The sequence below is a fragment of the Mycteria americana genome, chromosome 3 (assembly GCF_035582795.1).
Source record: "Mycteria americana isolate JAX WOST 10 ecotype Jacksonville Zoo and Gardens chromosome 3, USCA_MyAme_1.0, whole genome shotgun sequence".
Classification (NCBI taxonomy): Eukaryota; Metazoa; Chordata; class Aves; order Ciconiiformes; family Ciconiidae; genus Mycteria; species Mycteria americana.
In genome coordinates, this window is record NC_134367.1 from 84693747 (window position 1) to 84701909 (window position 8163).

Below are 8163 nucleotides of genomic sequence, written 5' to 3' on the forward strand. Positions count from 1 at the left end.
TTGGTGCTGAGAAGCCCCAGGGAGGGTCTAAACATCCTCCAGTGTGCCAGTCTTGTTGCTGGCACCTTTCCTGTCTTTGCCACCATAATGTCCTGGGCACCCCTGGAAGGCTGAGGGAGCGGTGTGAGCCGGCAGCCAGAGCAGGAGACAAGAAGCCTCTTGCACCCACGGCGCGGGCACAGAGCGACCAGCTTTCCCAAACTAAAAACCTGGGACAGCAGCGAAGCAGCCAGCGGCTCGCTCCCTTGGTGTGCCTGCTCCCTGTCAGCCCAGAGGATTTGGTGTCGGTGGAGCTGCTGGTTGGGGGAAGCCTCGCCCCACCGGCGGTGGGTGGTGTGCAAGAGAGACAGGATAAAATTAGGTAGCGGCTGGCCAATGCTGCATCACTGTTTCCACTTCAGGCTTTAAGGATCTTCTAAAAGAGTCAGGAAACAGCAGAGAGGAACAGCTAATCAGCTGCATAAAGGCGCTCCTTCCTTCCCCTCCCTGCTGCCCGGGACTCCCGGCCCCCTGCCCACCCCACCCTGCCAGACACCTCCGGTCGGCTGCCTCCCTCTTGGCCTCCTCCTGGGAGGCTGAGGGGATGCTGGGGCAAGGCCCTTTGGCTGCAAGGATCCAGGCGCCTAGACACAGCCCGTCAGATCTGCCCCTTCCTCGCTGCACCGCATAGGCCATTCACTTCAGTTTGTAGGTGAACCAACAAAAAGATGTTTTCCTACAGCCGCTTGCAGGAGTCCAGCAACTGTACTGCTCTTTGGAGTTTGGTTTGTTTGTTGTGTTGTGAAGGGGAAACCATCAGGTGGTCCTGAAAATGAACACCTAACCCCATCCCCAGTTGGCAGCAGGAAGGACGGGCTCTTGCCAAGCAGTCACGAGGCATGCCGCAAACAGCTTGCTTCACCTCCCTGCCAGGGAACAAAGTCCGTTGCCATTAGGAGACTTCAGTCTGCAAAGCGAAGATGTTTCCCCTGGCTCCGGTTCCCATAGGTCAGACTCATGAGAGACCAAGCCCTGCTGCTCAAGGTTTTGGTGAAGGCCTTATTTCTTGGATTTAGAGCCTCTCTTTTCTGAAAGGCAAGTCTTTTTGACCTGTATTGTTGACATATTGACTGTCACTGTGACCTCTCCTTTGCTATGCTTCATGTCCAGTCATGTCACTTTAGAGACAGGGGATCCCACGAGCCCAATGGGGCTGGCCCATGGGACAAGCCCAGCCCATTTGGCAGAAAGGCGGGTTCAATACAGAGCTTGCTGCTCTGGAGCTTTACGGTGGATTGGGATGCACATGGGGTTGCTCTGTTCTGCTGTGGCCGCGTGCAGGGGCCAGGCAGAACTGGGTCTGCGCTTGGCAAGGCATCGTACGGGTCTGAACCACAGGGCAGTCCTTGACCTGAAGAGCTATCTCTAAGAGAGACAAGGCAATAAAAGGGATTGAACAAGGAAGCAGAGGGGACAAATGCCACCGTAGTGCCACGATCAATGCGAAAAGAGTTGGGTTTTGAGGTCTTTATTAGGAGAGAGCTAAGGAAGAGGCATGAGAAAGGCAAGGGCAGGAAAGAGCAGGGAGGGCAGATGAGATGAGGCTGAGAGGAAGGGGAAGGGGAAAGGGAAAGGGAAAAGGAAGACCACACTGACAGGTCCCATTATACTTTCTTCTGTTCCCCAGCAGCCAGGAGATAGGGGAAGGGGCACAAAATGGTTCCTTACATGTGCAGTAAAGATGCAGGGGGTAACTCTGCTTCGTCACTTCAGTTCTTACACTGGTGAGCCTAAGCTGACACCGTCTTTTCCCATGTCATGGGGCTGCCGTATGTGTTCAAACAACTTGTGCTAACTTCCATCAGTCAGAGCCAAAGTTGGACAAGTGGGCAACACAAATGTCAGGGAACAACTACAACCTAATGCACACAGGAAAGATCTGGTAGAGCTCTCCAACACATTGACAGGTTTTATCTTATCTGTTGCCAGGAGGGACAAAGAGCTCGAGGGACAGTGAAGGTCAATCAGGCACTTAGGAGAGCTCAGAATAAGGGAATAACTGATTACACTGAAGGACATCACAACAGCAATCAAGGTTGAGCTCCAAAAGTATGGGGAAAGTGAGGTGTTTCTCTTCCCCAGCCCAGCGTAAGAAAGGGTCCCCACTGGCCACGCCAGCAACCCCGTGGAAGCGTCACTCCCCTTCGTGAGTCCCCACCATGTCCTGAATGAGGGAGGATGAGCAATAAGCCTGTAAGTATTTACAAGAAAAAGGCTTAGCACAAAGTGCTTCTGGGCACAGCTCTGTTGCCAGTAAAAAGCATGATGAAAAGCATACTTTCTTTGATGAAGCCTCATTCGAGAGGTTTATGGGTAAAGGTGAATCTAGTATATATCATATTTGTCTGATGGCAAACAGAGCCCCTCGTGAAATCCATCTGACTAGATGTTCTGTGAAAATCTTCATGAAACATCTGCAAGCTTTGAATCACTCCATTGTTGTCAGGGTTTCAGCTGGAAATTGTTCTGGATGCGAGGGAATGGCGGGTCACTAATGGCTTATTTCTTATTAAATGCTTTGGGTTTAGGGACTTTGAGGATATGTAGATATTTTTCTCATTTGCAGCTTCACATGAAGCAAAATACTAAATGAAGATAAATAACCAGAGCAACTTGCCTTTTGCTTGAGCAGTAAAGACCCAGGTTATTGCTGTGTTACGAAAATATGTGAAAATATGTGAAAATATGTGAAAAGTGCTTTTGACCCTCTAGAAGAGAATACCTCTGTCACTGATCCAGATTAACAGGCCTTAAGATGCAACTGCTGTGGCCCAAGAGGAAGGTATGTGCTGTGGTTATGCCCTGGAGAGAGACTCAGCATATCTGGCTTAACCTCACGGCTCTGTCGTCGACATCCTATCATTTTACCTATCTCTCTTGCTTTAGTACAGCAATTTGAGAAGACCAAAACTAATTGATTGTTTGTTTTCAGAGTTAGATACTCTGCTAGATGGCCCTTAAATCCTCTGCTCAAAAATGGCAAGTGTAAGATGCCCCTCCTGTGAGCTTCAGTCCAGAGAGAGCAGTTTCATGCTCCAGGGAGCGGCTGAGAAGATGCATCCGCTGGACGCCGTCTCACAAGCACCTCTGCCCGCAAGCAAAGCTCTGCAGGTTATCTCCTAGGTTTCACTGAAGGGCAAAAAAAAGTAATCACAGCTTTCCTAATTCAGTCCCCCCTTGGTGGACCTTCCGCTGCTTAGGGCCACCCGCCAGTGTCCCCGCTAGCCCAGCCTGCTGTCAATTCAGCCTTCTCTCACTTAATTTCCTCGGCTGTTAAATGATGCTGAAGTCACGGCCAGGACTTTAGCCGCAGTGAAACAGGGGACTGCTACACTGAAACGAGAACCTCCATGGAAACACCTCCCGAAATAATGAAAGGTGTGAAATAAAACTGGCTTAGGTGTTTGAGCACTGCGTCTGCGTGTCACAGCTGTGATCTTGGCCTACAGCCGGCAGTAGGAAATTCGCCAGTGCAAGCTAGGCTAGATCAGGTCCAGACCCCCTTGTGACAACTCCCACCGCTCCAGGTGCCCGGTTAAAGCACTGCACCCCTGCCTGCATGCCAGGCACTGTCTTGTCTTTTCCTTTGCATGCACAAACTTTAAGACAACCAGGAGCAAGTTGGGAGAGCCCACAGCCCGTGCTGTCACCCCCTGGCCCCACGGCTCAGCCACACTTGCCACCCTACACTCCCGGTGGCTGAGGGCTGATCATGGTGGGGATTTTGGGGGTGATGCATTAAAACGCTGCTTCAGAGGCTCACCCGGGGGTTGCCGTGGCTGGCTCTGCTCCCCGTGCCGCCTGCCGTGCCTGCAGCTAGGACTGCGCTGGCTGCAGCTCCCCAGGAGGGCTGCTAGTGCCAGGGGGACAACGGACACGTCCTCTCCTGGCCATATCCCTTCAGCATCCTGCTGGGAGGGCTCAGGAGCCTCATCCTTCTGTCCCATCAGTGGGGCTCCCCCTCCCTTCCCCACGTCTGTGCCACGGTCTCTCAGCTATAACACTGCTGCAAAAAATGGTGTCCAGCCACCAGCGAGATGAGCTTCTTGCAGCTCACCAGAGTAGTAACAGTGAGGGGCAATTCTGCAAGATTTGGCCCAGGCATAAGCGGTCATCTTTAGTAGCCACATGGCTATGGCTGGAGCCCAAACAGAGGGCAGAGCACCTGCCACCGAGCAAGCTGGCAGTGGCACGGCAAGAGACCACCCCAGCCCTCAATGTTTAACATGCAAAGGATCATGGCCTTGGGGCAAAGGAAGAAGTCGTTTTCTGGTATTACCGAGTTATTGGGACGGCTATCAGCATCTCCCAATATCACACAGAAAATGCATTACATGATCAGGAACGAACCCAGGTTTCCTAATTCCCAGCCCCATGGCATCCATTGTACTGGTTCCTGCCCAGGACGGGCTGACAGGATCCATTCAGCATTTTGAAACGGCAGCTGCCTATATTACTCCAAGGAGCAGCATCTTTCTTTATTTTACAAACTGACTCCAAGTTTCCTTGAGTACCCCGCTGACACAGGGTGAATTTCTGAGAGTAATCTTTCCTCCTTTTTCCCAGAACAGCAAACATCTGGGACTACTGAGATATCATCTTGTGGCATCGACTGGCTTTTTTCTTTAACGAGTTTCTGTGTAACAACTTCATGATGTTTTTCCTGGGAGGACAACTGTCTCATCTGAAACCTTGTCTCACGTATTCCTTTATAGAAGAATGTTTTATGCTAAAGCTCTTGAAAGAATTTCCTTTCGTGCTCCGTCCCCACCTTTCTCTGTTTAATTCCTCCCAAATGTCTCTCTGATGCTTAACCTGCAGGTCGTCCTATTCACCAAAAACAAAGCAAAATGCTGGTTTGAATAAGCTCAGGATACATGGATGTCATTTCTGAACATTAGCAGGCCACATGATACTACCAACTTTATTTGATCCCATTTGCTGGAGGAGCCCAAATTTCTCAGGGGCAGGTTTTTTTTAATCCTAGTTCATTATTGTTCAAACCCATCAAGCAAACGGCTGTGGAGCGGAAGCTTGAATGGGCTTGTTTAATAAACAGGCAAAGTCATTCATCTGCAGCATCGCAGCTCTGCAGCAAGGCTACGTCTTCCCCCTCCTGCTTCTTACTGGGTCTGCGTCGACAGCAGTTATGTTAAACCCTGGTAGGGAAATGCTAGGGACGGTCAGTCTTTGGCTTCACGCTAACTGCTTTTGCCCGCTGCAAGAAATCCTTGCTGAAGCAAATAGTCTGATTGTTTCCGTGGGTCAGTCGCCTATTTTACATTTATTTCTCACATCTCCCTTGGCACTGCTGAGGACGCTGGCCCCACGGCAGGCCTGTGCTCTTTATCTGAGCAAGTGACAGCCAAAGCAGCAACCCACTCAGGCCCCAGACTGTAGCCTTGGGATCTGTTGATGATACATTTGCAGCTCCCTACCGGTCTTATCACGGCTGCCATGGAGAGCCGAGATAGGCTGTGAAACCATGGCACCTGCTGGGTTTGGAAAACTAGCCCTAAGGTGTCAGCATGGGCATGCCCCTGTCAGCTAGGAGCTGCACTGAGCTTCTTTACCCCCCTGACTCGCCCCACGTTTGAATTAAGGATCAGACCCTCAGCTGGCATGAACTGGTGCATGGAAATTTGGTGGAGCCCTGCCAGGTAGCAGCAGCTGAAGATCTGGCAGCCGAATCTATTTTTTCTGCATAAAACTTGCTATTTTTGCACGACCTTTGGCTTCGCAGCAATGCCAGAGAAGCGCCCCGGCTGCGTTTCCCCTAGAAAGCGTGAATGTAAGATTTTGTTGCTGGACGCTTGCACCAAAGACATGTTCAAGACCGATAACTGCTAGTATCTGTCACAGTGCCATTTCTGCGCCGAGCAAAGCGCGTGGGAGCCCTCTCTGTCCCCCTGCTCCCTGCCTGCTAAAACCCAACTGAAACTCATTACATACCAGGAATACCAGCGTCCCGCAAAGCCTGTGCTGCACGGAGGAGGCTCTCCCTCGCTCCCTTTTTTCCCTTCCGCCCGCTTGGCTAGGTCTTTGGCAGAGCCCCAGGACTTCAGAGGGGGGAGCGGAGGGGGGCTTGGGAGGGCAGCGACTTCCCGAGCATACCCACGGCCTCATTTTGATCTGCGGTGCTGCCTGCTCATTTCCATTTCACAGATGCTGCTGAGCTCTGCCACCGAGAGACAAATCCCAGAAGGGGAAGGGAGCGTGGTGGGGAGGGAAGAGATGAAAGCAGAAAAGAGCCGCATTTATTAAGCTGTTTTTCTTTCAGTGAAAAGAAGCATTTATCAGTGATTTCATATATCATGTGAGATGTGGCTCCCTGCCAATTTCTAAGGATGCAAACAAGCCACTGACATCATACACTGAATATAGAGCAGCTCCTGCTTTGGGTGAATAAATAATGCAGATGCAAAAGCCCAGGTCTACAGTTACACATTCATTACCATCCGTCTGTCAGGTTCTCATCATCGAGAGAACAACGTCCGACTCCAGCAAGGAGTGACAGGTGAAGAATGCAAAACAACTGCAGACAATAGGTGATTAAGCAGAATTTCCTTGTTCTCTGCTTTTTTCTTACAGCTACATTTCATTTCGGCAGGAATCCACGGTGCAGCTTTTCCAGCGCAGCTCTGCCGCCTCCCTCCCTTTCCCCGCGAGCCAAGCTGGAGCGACAAGCCTGGGTGGGGAGAGCCTGAACAATGAACACGGCCAAAATGTGGAAACTTCCCTAGGCGCTTAGCGGGGGAAAAAAAAGCAGAAGAAAGAAAAAGGCAAAGGAAAAAAAGGCTCTGGTCAGACTGTGCAAGCAGTAAAGCAGCAGCATCCTCCCATGAAACACAAGTTTTCCATGCCCTGTCAGAGAGGTTTTAATCAGGGTCTCCCAATGCTAATCGCTCGTGATTCCTCTGGTGGTTTTATTTAAGGCACCCATTTTAACAGCTGCACAAGCGAATCTGTAGCTGGCTCCACAGCGTATTATTTTAGCTCTCAGAAAGCACCCCAAGAAGGATGTCTTGATAATAAAACCCAGTCGATACTTCCCCCCTTCTCCTCCTTCAGATCAAAGGCACTGCGCGGGAGGAAGCATCCCACCCCATCCTTACTGGGGGAGAAGAGAGGCAGGAGAGCAGGAAACAAGAAGACAATGCGCCATCAAAGCTGCCGCAAGGTGTTGGATCAATGACAACATCTGCATGAGGGTCTGGGCTACAATAGGAGCTGTTACCATGGGAACGGGCAAAAAAGCATCAGGCGGGAAGGAGCAGGTGATGATGAAAGGTGGGAAAGCAGGAGAGAATATTTTTAGATCGCTTAGGAGGAATGCTACACAATGACATCATCCTATCTCGCTATTTGCACCCGTGCTGTGTAACGCATTGTGCGGTACGCTGTCTGCCCCAGGCTGTTAAATGGGAAAATGTTATTATGGATGTGAATTATAAATACTGCGGTGAAACTTGAGCTTGGGAGTTATTAGGCATCACTATTCTGTAATAAAGGAGAGCATTTAATACACTATGCTGTACAGATTCACTGTACGGTGCAAGAAACATTGTGTCTAGGATTTTAATATTCCCAGAAAGTAATTATGAGTCATCCTTTTATTGTTACTAAGAAGCAGAGTGCAAATAATTTTACACGTTTGATATCCCACACATCAACGAGCCTTTTGCACAGGAGAAACATGGCCTAATTTTCCAGAGCGCTGCGTGCCAACATGCTCCGAGTGAACGTGGTAGTAGTCGTAGGTGCTCAGCGCTGCCAAAAATCCAACCATCCATGACACATGTGAAAGAAGCCTCATTAATCTCGAAAATACAAAGTGTACGTTTCGCTGCCTGTTTTCAGCTCCGCAGGTAGGGCCAGACCTCTAGTGAAGGACCCAATAGATACCCCGGTCTCTGCTGAATATAGCCTTGATTGGGGGGGGGCGGGAATTCCGACCCTCGGACCCCACTCCTGGCTGACAAACAGAGGGGAAAGCCTCCAGCCTGGAGAGGTGAAACAAGCCGGGGCTCGTCTGCCTTGCACCAGGACACGGGTGCCCGGAGCCCGCCGCACTGGAGAGGCTGGAGTTGCTATTCCCATCATGTCGCCAGCGGTGAAGTCGGA